The following is a 13879-nucleotide window of genomic DNA, read 5'->3' on the forward strand; positions in this document are numbered from 1 at the left end:
TAGGAGGCAGAGGTTGCAGTGAGCCAAGATTGTACCATGGCACTCCAGCCTGGGCTACAGAGCGAGACTCCATCTAAAAAAAAAAAAAAGATATTAGCCAGTGCTACAGTCAGGAGAACACTGTCTTTTTTTTTTTCTTTTTTTCTTTTCTGAGACAGGGTCTTGCACTATAACCCATACTGAGTAGTGGGAACTACAGGCACGCGCCACCATGCCCAGCTAATTTTTAAATTTTTTGGAAAGAAGAGGTCTTGCTACATTTTCCAGGCTGGCATGTGAACGCTTGACTGGAGCTGAAGCACCTGTGTTCCAGGTGGCTTGATCCTGTGGTTGGTAAACGAATGCTGGCTATTGGCCAGAGGTCTCAGTTCCTCTCCACGTGGATCTGTCCACAAGGACATATGAATGTCCTCACATGGCAGCTGTTTTCCTAAAGCATGAGTGATCTAAGAAAGAGCATGGTGGAAGCTGCTATGTCTTTTATGACCTTGCCTCAGATCTTTTATGACACTGTCATTTCCACAGTGTTCTATTGGTACCTAATCAGCCCTGGCCAATGCTGGAGGCTATGCAAATACCAGCTGAGACTCACTGGGGTCCATCGTGGAGGCTGGCTGCCACAGCTGCTCATAATGGGTACCTCCCCGAGTTGAAGAGTTAGTGACAGCTTCCTAGACGGGGTGACATTTGAGCTGAGATCACAAGGACGAGTGGAGCCGGGCATGGTGGTGCATGCCTGTAATCCCAGCTACTCAGGAGGCAGGAGAATCACTTGAACCTGGGAGGTGGAGGTTGCAGTGAGCAGAGATCGTGCCACTGCACTCCAGCCTGGGCAACGGAGTAAGACTCCGTCTTGAAAAAAAACAAAACCAAAAACCAAAAAAACAAGCGCAGTGGCTCATGCCTCTAATCCCAGCACTTTGAGAGGCCAAGGTGGGCGGATCACTTGAGGTCAGGAGTTTGACACCAGCCTGGACAACATGGTGAAAGCCCGTCTCTACTAAAAATATAAAAATTAGCTGGGCGTGGTGGTGCGTGCCTGTAATCCCACCTACTTGGGAGGCGGAGGCAGGAGAATCGCTTGAACCTGGGAAGCAGAGGTTGCTGTGAGCCGAGATGGCGCCACTGCACTCCAGCCTCTGCGACAGAGCAAGCTACCTTAAAAAAAAAAAAAAAAAAAGGAGTGGAAATTAACCAAGCAAGGATTAGTGTCCAGGATGGGGCAGAGTGCTGGACACAGGTAGGGAGAAGATCAAAACAACTTTGTCTCTACCCTGAGGAGTCTCATGGCTTGAGTGGTTTCGAGTCTGTTTGGGGCTACGTGGCACAGACATAGAAAAGATAAGTCCTGAAAGAACAATTATTTATTTATTTATTTTGCTAGACAGGGTCTGGAACTCCTCCTGGCCTCAAGTGATCCTCCTCCGTTAGCCTCCTAACGTGCTGGAATTACAGTCGCGAGTCAGCGCGCCCGGCCTCAATTTTAAACGTTTATTAAAATAGAGAGGTTGTGGCGGGGCGCGGTGGCTCACGCCCGTCATCCTAGCACTTTGGGAGACCGGGGCAGGTGGATTGCCTGAGCTCAGGAGTTTGAGACCACCCTAGGCAATACGACAAAACCCCGTCTCTAATAAACATACAAAAAATCAGCCAGGCGTGGTGACGCGCGCCTGTAGTCCCAGCTGCTTGGGAGGCTAAGGCACGAGAATCGCTTGAATCCGGGAGGCAGAGGTTGCAGTGAGCGGAGATCACGCTACTGCACTACAGTCTGGGTGTGAGAGAGAGACTGTCTCAAGAAAAAAACAAAAACAAAAACAAAAAACAGAGAGGTTGGATGGTCGCGGTGGCTCACTCCTGTAATCCCAGCACTTTGGGAGGCCGAGGTGAGCGGATCACTTCAGTCCAGGAGTTCGAGACCAGCCAGGGCAACATTGCGAGGCCCTGTCTCTACAAAAAATATAAAAATTAGCCAGATGCACTGGCACACGCCTCTAGTCCCAGATACTGTGGGGGCTGAGGTGGGAGGATCCCTTCAGCCGGGAAGGAGGAGCTTGCAGTAAGCTGTGATTGCAGCACTGCGCTCCAGCCTGGGCGACGGAGCAAGACCTTGTCTCGTTTTTTTAAAAAATATATGTTTATTATGCATTCATCCAGTAGATATTTAGTGCGTATCTACTAAGCAAGGGGCCCAGACACTGGGATTCCGTGGTGAATCCGAGCATCCCCGCCTCCCGTTCCTGCCTCGTGATTGGCTGCTCTTGAGCCAATGGCTGAAGAGTCCACCGCTGCGCCAGCCCCGCGGCATCCTTCGGCTGCAGCTTCCCCGGTTCGGTTTGCAGGCGGCGCTGTGGACCCACTGACTCCTCCGTCACACGCAGACCTGGTCCCCACGCTCTCTGTTTCTTCAGACTCTCAGAAATGAAGACAGTGTATACCCCAGCGTCCCACCCTCTTTACAAAATCCTTTTGTGCATTTTTCTGCCTGTGCAGGTTTCCAATGCAGGTCCGGAATCCCACGCCCGCCTCTTATCAACCAACCCCGACGGCTCTCCCGTTGATGTGACCTCCAGACATTCGGGCCCCTAGGGCGATGCTTGGGAAATCTTGACAGCGACCCAAGCCGGCAGTCCGCACTTCTCTGTGTCGGTTAATTGTTTACTCGTTTGTTTATTTATCCTGGAGTGGAGGCTAGCCGGGTGCGCGGAGGCGGCTGCCCCCAGGGAAGCCCGCTTCCTGTGGTTGACTTGCTCAACTACTGTCCGCCCTCTTGCGCACTGGAAAAAATTGCAGAGCTGGGAATGCACCCCTTGATGGTTCCGTTCACGCAGTAAAACAATGCCTGGGCCCCTGCCTTCTGCCTGGATCCGCGCTAGAGACGTCTACGATGACTGAGACAGCCCTGGCCCTGCCCTCAGGGGCCTAGCAGTTCGATGGGAAAGACCTATCACCAGATATGGACCACCCAAGGTGGCCAGGGCTTGGACGGGAGACCTAAAGGGACTGTGGGAGCCTGGAAGAAGCAGCTGACCCAGCCTGTGGCATCAGAGAAGGCCTCCTGGAAGAGGGGACATCTGAGCTAGCATCTCAAAGAAGGCTAGAAGGACAACGACTTTGTCTCTGGCTACCATGTCCCCAGTGCCTACCACCCCCTTGTTTAGCACTGGATTCTTTTTTTTTTTTTTTTTTTTTTTTTTTTTTTTTTTTTTGAGACGGAGTCTCCTTCTTTCATCCAGCCTGGAGTGCAGTGGTGCGATTTTGGCTCACTGCAACCTCAGTCTCCCAGGTTCAAGTGATTCTCCTGCTTCAGCCTTCCAAGTAGCTGGGATTACAGGCATGCACCACTATGCCTGGCTGATTTTTGTATTTTTTGTAGAGACAGGGTTTCGCCATGTTGTCCAGGCTGGTTTCGAACTCCTGGCCTCAAGCAATCCACCCACCTCAGCCTCCAAAGTGCTGGGATTACAGGCCTGAGCTACTGCGCCTGGCCGACTCGTTCATTTTTATTTATTAACAAGTTTTAATTGTGGGTCATTTGCCAGACTTTGGAACCAGCCAGAGTCCCCTGCCTTCAGAGGGCTCACACACAAAATGGTGATACCAACACAGAACTTCATTTAATCTTTTTAGAGACAGGGTCTAGTCCTGTGGCCCAGGCTGGAGTGCAGTGGCACAATCATAGTTCACTGAAGGCTTGAACTCCTGGACTCAAGTGATCTTTCTTCCTCAGTCTCCCAAAGTGCTGGGATCCAACACAGAACTGCAAACCCTGAACCCTGAAGAAATGTTATGTGTAGTAACGTGACCCAGTTGTCTGGGTTTATATCTCAAACCTACTTACTAGCTGTGTAACCTCTCTGTATCTTATAACTTACTCATAAGGTTGTTGTGAGGATTCAGTGAGTTAATGGGTCTAAAGTGCTTTTAAACTGCTGCCTGGGCTGGGCGCGGTGGCTCAAGTCTGTAATCCCAGCACTTTGGGAGGCCGAGACAGGTGGATCACGAGGTCAGGAGATCGAGACTATCCTGGCTAACAAGGTGAAACCCCGTCTCTACTAAAAAATACAAAAAACTAGCTGGGCGTGGTGGCGGGCGCCTGTAGTCCCAGCTACTCGGGAGGCTGAGGCAGGAGAATGGCGTGAACCCGGGAGGCGGAGCTTGCAGTGAGCTTAAGTGAGCTGAGATCTGGCCACTGCACTCCAGCCTGGGTGGCAGAGCGAGACTCCATCTCAAAAAAAAAAAAAAAAAAAAAAACAACAACAACAAAAAACTGCTGCCTGGCATGTCCAGGTATGGTGGCTCATGCCTGTAAACTCAGCGTTTTGGGAGGCTAAGGCAGGAGGCTTGCTTGAGGTCAGGAGTTTGAGACCACCCTGGGCAACACAACAAGACTCCGTCTCTACCAAAAGAAAAAAAAAAATTGACCAAGTGTCATGGTGAGGTCATGTAGTTCCAGTTGCTCAGGAGGATTGCTTGAGTCCAGGAAGTTGAGGCTGCAGTGAGCCATGATTGGTCCACTGCACTCCAGCCTGGGCAACAGAGCAAGACCCTGCCGCAAAAAAAAAAAAAAAAAAAAAAAAAAAATCCACAAAAAAAACAAATAAAAAGAATGTTGACTAGCCTGGCCAACATAGTGAAACCCAATCTCTATTAAAAATACAAAAATTTGCCAGGTGTGGTGGCACGCAACTGTAGTCCCAGCTACTCGGGAGGCTGGGGCAGGAGAATCGCTTGAACCTGTGAGGTGGAGGTTGCAGTGAGCAGAGACCACACCATTGCACTATAGCCTGGATGCCAGAGTGAGACTCCATCTCAGAAAAAAAAAAAAAAAAAAAAAAAAGTTGTGGCCAGGCTTTGGGAGGCTGAGATGGGTGGATAGCTTGAGGCCAGGAGTTCCAGACCAGCCTCCTCGGAACAGGTGAAACCCTGTCTCTACTAAAAATACAAAAATTAGCCAGGTGTGGCGCCTGTAGTCCCAGCTACTCAGGAGGCTGAGGTAGAAGAATCGTTTGAACCCGGGAGGTGGAGGTTGCAGTGAGTTGAGATTGCACCACTGCACTGCAGCCTAGGTAACAGAACAAGACTCCGTCTTGAAGAAAAAAAAAAAAAAATTAGTGGGGCATGGCGGCACAAGTTTGTAATCCCAGCTGTAATCCCAGACTCTGTCTCAAAATAAAAAATTAAAAAAAGACTGTTGCTTGGCACAGAGTACTCATTTTTATTATTAAAGAACGAGGGATTAGGCCAAATCTGGGAGACTACCCTGAGAAGGTGACTTCAAGCTGACAGTCGAAGGGTAAATCAGAGCTGATGGGTTCCCAAGGGGTTTGGGGGATCCAGCATGAGCCCAATGGTCCTTGTTCTCCAGGTGCTGCCAGTTCACAAATTTAAGATTGAAAAGACCTGGAACACTGCATAGGTGTTAACGACATTAATTTGAAGTACGGGTATCAGGAATTCACTGCCCCCCACCTTGTCTTTCCTGTGTCTCCTCAAGTAATCTCAAAAGTCCCTTACACACCACGGTTTGTAATGACAGCCCACGCACTCGATTTGGCAGCCCCACAGTGCTTAAAGAAAAGTTGTTGTTGTTGTTTCAAGCCACTAACATCTAAAAATCCGATTGAATGCATTGAAAGTATTTTTTTTTTTTTTTTTTTTTTTTTTTTTTGAGACGGAGTCTCGCTCTGTCGCCCAGGCTGGAGTGCAGTGGCCAGATCTCAGCTCACTGCAAGCTCCGCCTCCCGGGTTTACGCCATTCTCCTGCCTCAACCTCCCGAGTAGCTGGGACTACAGGCGCCCGCCACCACGCCCGGCTAGATTTTTGTATTTTTTAGTAGAGACGGGGTTTCACTGTGTTAGCCAGGATGGTCTCGATCTCCTGACCTCATGATCCGCCCGTCTCGGCCTCCCAAAGTGCTGGGATTACAGGCTTGAGCCACCGCGCCCGGCCTTTTTTTTTTTTTTGAGACGGAGTCTCCCTCTGCTGCCCAGGCTGGAGTCCAGTGCGATCTCGACTCACTGCAACCTCTCCTTCCCGAGTTCAAGCCATTCTCCTGCCTCAGCCTCCCGAGTAGCTGGGATTACAGGCGCCCGCCACGACGCCCACCTAATTTTTATATTTTTAGTAGAGACAGGGTTTCATGTTGGCCAGGCTGGTCTCGACCTCCTGACCTCAAGTGATCCGCCCGCCTTGGCCTCCTGAAGTGCTGGGATTACAGGCGTGAGCCACCACGTCTGGCCCTAAAAGTGCTACATTAAAAAAAAAAAAAAAAAAGGAAAATCCTTTAATATAAAAAGCTTTATTTATTTATTTATTTTTTTGAGACAGAGTCTCACTCTATCACCCAGGCTGGAGTGCAGTGGCCGGATCTCAGCTCACTGCAAGCTCCGCCTCCCGGGTTTACGCCATTCTCCTGCCTCAGCCTCCCGAGTAGCTGGGACTACAGGCGCCTGCTACCTCGCCTGGCTAGTTTTTTGTACTTTTTAGTAGAGACAGGGTTTCACCATGTTAGCCAGGATGGTCTCGATCTCCTGACCTTGTGATCCGCCCGTCTCGGCCTCCCAAAGTGCTGGGATTACAGGCGTGAGCCACCGCGCCCGGCCATGAAAAGCTTTATTAATGGAATAAACAAGCCCATGTAATTTTATTTATCAACGCTTACAGAGCGCTTACTATATGCAAGGCCTGATTTCCAGAGTTTTACAAAATATAATCTATTTAATTTTCACAGCAGCCCTACGAGAGAGGTATGATTATTATCCCATTTTATAGATGAAGAGACAGATGGCAGAAATGCCAAATGTAATAGGAAACAGCCTTTCTTCATGCATTCCACAAATATTGGCTCGGCGCCCGGGAAGCTCATCTTCCACGATCTGTACTTCCGGAGGAGTCCCAAAGGAACACCTCCTCAGTTCAGAGGAGTCAAGGGTTACAGCGGTGCCCTCTCCCATCACTACTCTTTTCCCTTCAGGCGCCCTAATTGACATTTGATTTGTAGTCATTTGCACAATGCTAAGTAACAGGCTTGGGCTGCACACAGTACCAGGCCGTCTTCCCTCTCCTGGGGATCAGGCGATCACAGAACCAAAAACAAGTTGCAAGGACGCGCGCGTTGGCTGCAGATTTTCTTCACAGCCAGGAGAAAGAGCACGCGCTCTCCATCCCCGCCTCTTCTTCCGGGACGACGAATTGGGGGGCTCGGATTGGGCTGAGGCGGGCCACGCCTCCTCATATCCTCCAGTCAACTCCCTCTCTGGTGCGCTCCCTCCTTCTCAGCCCCGCCCCACCGCCCCACGTTACGTCGCTCCTTCTGGCCTCCTCCGTTATCCCGGGGGGCTGCGGCTCGCGCGGCAAACCCACCTCCCATTGCTTCCCATTGGCTGCTTAGGTCCCGCGCGAGCGGGATCGCGCCCTTCGCCCCCCCACCCCCAAAACCGGGCCATGCCTCTCTCCTTCGGCTTTCTCCAGAAGCCAGCGCGAGGTGGCAGATCGGCTGCTTGAGGCGCGCGCGGAGACGCGCGCACCTCCTGCGGGCCACTCCCTCTGCCCTGCGCCAACAGCTGCGCTGGCTGGCAGTCCCCCGCGCACGCGCGCTCCCCCACCCCGCTCCCTCTGCTCGTTTGCAGCTCGCCTAGCGCTCAGTCGCTACGGCGGCCGCCGCAGTAGCTGCATTTTTGGGGGCGCACGCGCACTGCACTGTCCGCGGCCGTTCCTAACCTCAGGCAGCGGCCGTGGCAGTGAGCCCCTTGGGTGCGCACGCGCTCTGACCTCTCCCCACTGCCTCGCTGGTTGTCCCTTCGCGGCGCGCGCCCAGGGGCCGTTATCCCCCTGCAACGGTCCACGCGCCGCGCACGCGCAGTAGCGAGGGGGCGCGCGCGCGGGAGCGGCCGTCGCAGGAAGGAGGTGCCGCCACTGCCGCCATTGCGAGGGAGGGAGGGAGGGAGGGAGTGAGCGAGGCTGGTCCGCCCTCCCCCTGGTTCCCGCCCCTCCCCCCTTCCCCTCCCCGTCCCCCGCCCCGAGGGAGAGCCGCGGCGCGGCGGCAGGAGGAGGTGGAGGAGGCGGAGGAGGGAACCCGCGAGGGAGGGTCCGCCCGGCCCCCCGCCGCCGGAGCCGCCGCCGCCGCCGCCTCAGCCGCCGCTGGACTAGGAGCAGGGGAACATGGCGCCGGGGCCCCCGTCGTTGCTGCCGGGATCCTGGAGGCCGGGGCCGCGCTGAGGGCGCCCAGCTGGTGAGTGCGCGAGCTCACGGGCCCCGGGCGGCGAGGCCGGGCGCCGCCCCGCTGCGGGGTCCAGGGGGAGGCGGGGACGGCGGGGCCCGGAGCCCGCGAACAATGGAGGAGCTGGAGGGGGAGGGGAGGAGCGGCCCCCCACCCCCCCGGGCCCCGCCGTCCCCGTCGCTTCGCGCGTCGGCCCGGCCCGTGGGGCCTTTCTGCCCTTTGGACCTACCCCTGCCCGCCCCAGCCCTGCTGTCCCCGCCGCCGCCCCCACCCCCGACCCGTTGGGATCTCGGTGTCTGCCTCAGAGCCTCCCTGACTTCAGCCAACCCGCTCCAATTCTGCGACCCCCTTCCCTCTTCCACCCCTCCATAATGCCCTTCGCTCCTCCCGGGCTCTGCAGTGCTCCTGGGACCCACCTTTTCCTCATTGACCATTCTGCATCCCTTAATTGTGGCTCCCACTTTTGAGATCCGTGACCCTTCTGCCTCTTCTCGATTCTGCTCTCACCACCCTTCAGATCTGTCCTCGGCCCCTTCTTTGACCTACCTGCTGTGCTATTATTCTTGTCTCAGAATATGTTGCACCCTGGGAGCTGTCCCTTTAGGACCTGCGGTTCCAACCCCTTGGAGATCCATCTGAGACCCCTATTCAACCAGGCACTGCTGCCCCAGGTCTTCCACTTGGACTTAATCCGGTTCCCTCGTGGGCCCTACTATCTGCATTTCTGTCTGCTCTCTCACAGAGCCTGCTGCACCCCGGGATGCCCCTCGGCTGGCCTTCTGACCCTTCCGTGCCCCAGTTCATTCCCCTGATCCCCTCGGGCTTGGCTGCACCGCGCTTGCCTCTTCCCCTTCTCAGCTCTTGTTACGTTTGCCATTCAGACCCTTTCCTCTCTTCCATGCCTTTCTGCCTCTCAGCTCTGCCCCTTGCCCGACCTCAGATCTTGCTGCTCTCCCCTCACCTGCTTGCTTCTGACTCTGCCTTCCCGAGAAGCAGCCTCCTCCTGCTTCTCTGACTCTGCAGGTCTCCCATTTCTGCTATTCACTCAACTGATCTGTCCCTAACTCAGACTGCCTTCAGTTTCAGCCCCAGTGTTCTCTTGGAGGTTTCCTCTCTCCCCCACCTCCTTTTTGGCACTCCTCTGAGCTACTGCATTCATTTGCTACTCCTTTCTTTGGCCTGTCTCTCCTTCAGTTCTCTGCCTAAAAACTGCTTCCTGTCCCCTTTGCTCCAACTCCTCTCCTCCCCGTTTTAGCCCTTAGACATACCCTTTAACGTCACTATACCTCTGATACCTCCCGGCTGGTCACCCATCCCCTTCCCCGTTCTGCATCTCACAGACCTGCCCCTAGATCCATTTTGTACCTGCACTTTCTCCTCGTTTTTTTCAATTCTGCCCCATCCTCTATTTAGTGTTTCCCTCCCCAGCTCGGCTCCTTCGGAGCTGTCCACTTGCCCGCATATTTTTAGACCAGTTTTTAACTTCTGTATTGCCGTCCGCGCTTGGAGCGGTCTTTTAACACTGGGGTTCTTGTCGCTGTGTCCCCTCTCTGTTCCCTCCCGAGTCTTAAGTTTTCCACATGACATTCTCTTCCCCCCACCATTTTGATTCAGCCCTCACCCTTCACTCTGCTTTATTTGCCCACCCTCCACTGCCCTGCCTCTTGTCTTCTTTTGGAGTTCTCACTCCCTCCGATTGTGACATTAAGATGTCTTCTTAATCATTTTTTCCTATGTATCCCCCCACCTTCCTCTTGGAGCTGCCTCAGTGCTGTGATAGATTCTCACTCCCCTTACTCCCCTTTGATATCCCTCTCCCAATTCTGTTCCTCTTGAACTTGTTTCCTTCCTCACCTTTTTTTTTTTTTCCCCCTTTCCCCTTGTATCTTGGCAGGCTCCTTCTCTTCCCATTTAGTTCCTATCAGACCTGCTCATCGCAGCTCACCACCCGTGGCCCACCCATTCCCCATTGAGCACTTCCCCTTTCAGGCATGTCTTTCTCTGTTCTCCATCCCTCTGCTGCAGAGGCAAAGGGGCTGGATTGGGCCTTAGGCTCTCAGGCTCTGAGACTGCAGAATCTCTCTCTGCGCCCTAACCCTGAGGGTTCTATCCCCAGGGATCCTGAGAGATCTGGGTAAATAGGTGGGGACTGGTTGATTGTTACTGCTCTCTGGAGTCTGGGAGTGTCTCCCCCATTTCTCCCACTTCTACTAGGTTAGTAGTGTGGGGGGAGGTAGATCTCTTTCCATTGCCCCATTTTGTTTTCTCTGCTGTTTGCTCTCCCCCTTCCGATCTCTGGGCTCTGCAGCTTTGTGTCCTTTGGAAAAGGGGATTACAGCTGCTCACAGATCTTTATTCTCTTTCTCACTTTCCCTCTTTCCTTCTCTGAGTGGTTGCATACAGTACCCTCTCTCCTATTCCACCTCTAAGCCAGCACCCCTAGGAGTGTGTTTTTTTTTCCCCCAGCTGACAAGTCATTTTGTTTTACCTCTAGCTGGGGGAATGCCAGTTCTCGGATTCTCCCCATCCCACTGGGGGTTATGGCCACACTTGGACCTAGGGAAGGTACAGTCTTGCCTTCCCTAATGGCCTCTGGTTTGCAGTGTGACCTTGGGGGAGGGGATGGGGAAGATGGGCTTATTTCTTTTTCACCTCTGCTCCAGGGAAGGCTCCAGCTTCCTGGTCTTCAAAATGGTGAGGGCTTGGGTTTGGAAAGCACTTTGCGGTTGTTTGTTGAAAGAGAGAGTGCCAAGTGTCACTCAGATTTCTGCCCTCTGGTATTGCAGGCTCTCCCTGCCACAGGAGCTGAGTGCCTCTGGGCAGATCCATGCTAGATTCTGGGGCTCATTGGTGTACAAGAGGTGTGTGGGTGGGCACTGACATTCCTTAAGCTTTTTGAGTGACCTGGTTTGGTAGAGTTAGAAAAGGGTGCCAGGAACTGGCGGATGTGATTGGATTTTTAGTCTTATTATCTGAGAAATGCGTCTTAGCTACCATTCCTGAGCGATTTTCTTTAATGACTATATGGTTGGGCGGGGGGGCGGATTTAGGAAGTTCATTCAGGGGTAAAGGTGGTTTTTACAGAAAATCTATCCAACCATTTTCCTTCCTTAACTTGGGAAAGGGGATCTTTTGCATGTTCTAGGTTTATTTATTTTATTTCTTAAGTAAATCAAAAGCCTGATTTTTTTTTCCCTGCTGTGGCCTAGGGCAATTGTATATTAAAGTAGCCATCCAACTGTGAAGGAGCATTTACTGGAAGGACTTTCTTAACTGAGCTATGATCAAACTTTGTTTATTTTAGTACTTATTTAGAAATAATTCTGTGTGGACACATTTGAAATAAAAAACATTCACTGGACCATTCACTCATCAAATATTAGGGCATTTGTATATGAGACAGTGAAGAGGGCTGATGGTAGATCTGTATGGCTCCTTGAACTTTTTAAAATTTTCTGACAGAATCTGGTAATTTTAATGATCTATGTATGGCATGGGTTTTCACCATTATTGACTTAAAGATTTTTGATTCATTTCCGTTGGTGAATTTTTAGCCTTGTATATCATGATTAATTTCCTGAATTTATCTTAGAGTTTGTGTTACCCATGTTAGTATCAATGGTTGTTTTGTTTTTTATTCTTAATATAGAAGTGACAGATAATTAAGAATAAAAACAACTGTGTATGCAGTACTGCTTAAATGTGTGTCCCCGAGTTTTAATATCATTGGCAGCATAAAAAGGTCCTGCATGCCAAAAGCCTAAGTTTACATAATAGGGAGAGAGGAAACACAGAATAAAGAGCTGATTTTTCCACCTGCACTGCTAACCGATGTTCTTAAAGACTGTCAGATTTCTCTGAGGCCAGCAGAGGCCCCAACTCCAGCATTGACATTTGCTTTCATGATGGAATTGGATGCTACAGAAATGTAAGGTGGTAGCCTTGGCCTTCTGGCACAGTTAATATGCCATTTGGAGTCGGGGGGCTGGAGCAGGAGATGGCAGTAGACAACTGCTTTCAATGTAGTGACATGTGTTCAAGGGCTCTTGCCCTGCCTAGGAAATCTTTGTAAAGACTTTTAAAAACTAATCTGATCAGAGTTCCTCGTTTAAGTCATCATCTTGTTTTCAACTAACCTTTTTTTGGTCATGCCCCCCCCTTTTTACCTGCCCCCCATTTTCCTTGGCATGATGAAGGTTGACATATTTAGGACAGTGACAAATCAGAAAATACTCATTCTTCTTGATCCAGAAGAGAAGAAGTTGAAAGAAGTTGTCGGTGTGCAGATTCATGGGCAGATCCATGGACCTTGGTGGTGACTTTTGGCAAAGGACACAGCCTGGGTGGGGTGGGGGCTGCACAGGTGACAGTAAACCATAGCTTGATAGATGTTTGGTGAGTCTGCATGTGAGGAGGTGAGGCATCAGGTCAATATAGTTGAAGATTGAAAAGATTGGAGTGGCTGTTGGTCTCCGTCTAGTCTGGTCTGCTTCCCATCTTTGGTCCACTGTGGTCTCCTAAGAGGTGTTGGGCTGCTTGCAGGGTCTTCCTGTGATCTGCTATGACTATTGTCAGTCACCACCTGGCAGTCTAAACAAACAATGTCTTGATTTACACAGTCATCGTGACTTTTTTTTTTTTTCTTTTGAGATGGAGTTTCACTCTTGTTGCCCAGGCTGGAGTGCAGTGGCGCAATCTCAGCTCCCCACAACCTCCGCCTCCCGGGTTCAAGCGATTCTCCTGCCTCAGCCTCTCAAGTAGCTGGGATTACAGGCATGCGCCACCATGCCAGGTTAATTTTTGTATTTTTAGTAGAGATGGGGTTTCATCATGTTGTCCAGGCTGGTCTTGAACTCCTGACTTCAAGTGATCCACCTGCCTCGGCCTCCCAAAATGCTGGGATTACAGGCATGAGCCACCACACCTGACCTGTTTTTTCCTTTTTTAAGAAAATCTTCTGTTATTCATCACGGCACTATCCATGATGTCCAGTTGGTAAGATTTCTTTTTCACGATCTATAAAATGGCTAAAATTGAGATTATTTGCATGAAGAGAGAAGGTGACTAGCAGAAATACCTCCTTTGATGTCTTGTGTTCATTGGAACTCAGTGTGAAAGTCCGTGCCTGGTCTAGCCTCCTCATTTACAGATGGAGGAATGGAAGGCTGGCATAACGCATTGTGACAGGCTTCCTGCCACAGCAGAAAAGTACTGAACTTATATAAGGGCGGGGACCTGCCTTCTGATCTAGGCCTTGTCCTAATTAGTTGGGACCTTGAACAAATTGCTTTACCTCTCTGGGCTTCACCTTCCTAGTCTGAAGCCTCGTGTGCTGTCCAGGTCTGATTGTACATTCTTGTTGTCCTGGGTCACTTAACCAAGTTAGAGCTGGGGCTTAGGACTAAGCTCCTGTTGCTGCTCTTTGATTCCTCCCTCACCTGCCAATCCCCAACTGCCTGTCATCAAGTCCTGTAACCCGGAGTTTGTGTAGGGCGCTCTTTCCCTGGGAGACGCAGTAAAATGAACTGGATTACCCTTGTTGTATACTTTTTCAGATATAAAAGAAACACTGCCTGTTTTTCAACCATTCACATGGAAATTACTTTATAATTTAGGGGGATGGGATTACCCAGATTATATTAGCTACATAACTAAAACCA

General features: G+C 51.3%; 1 protein-coding gene across 1 annotated transcript in view; it reads left to right on the forward strand.

Annotated features, from left to right (window-relative positions):
* The first annotated feature begins 8026 nt into the window (after positions 1-8026).
* The window catches only part of ARHGAP35 (Rho GTPase activating protein 35), a 149265-nt gene continuing 143412 nt past the window's right edge, over positions 8027-13879 (forward strand). Inside the window, exon 1 of the mRNA XM_030941930.1 lies at positions 8027-8231. The gene's annotated coding sequence lies outside the window, so the exon portion shown is untranslated. The remainder of the gene's footprint in view (positions 8232-13879) is intronic.

Source organism: Rhinopithecus roxellana, chromosome 12 (genome assembly GCF_007565055.1).
Source record: "Rhinopithecus roxellana isolate Shanxi Qingling chromosome 12, ASM756505v1, whole genome shotgun sequence".
NCBI classification, from domain to species: domain Eukaryota; kingdom Metazoa; phylum Chordata; class Mammalia; order Primates; family Cercopithecidae; genus Rhinopithecus; species Rhinopithecus roxellana.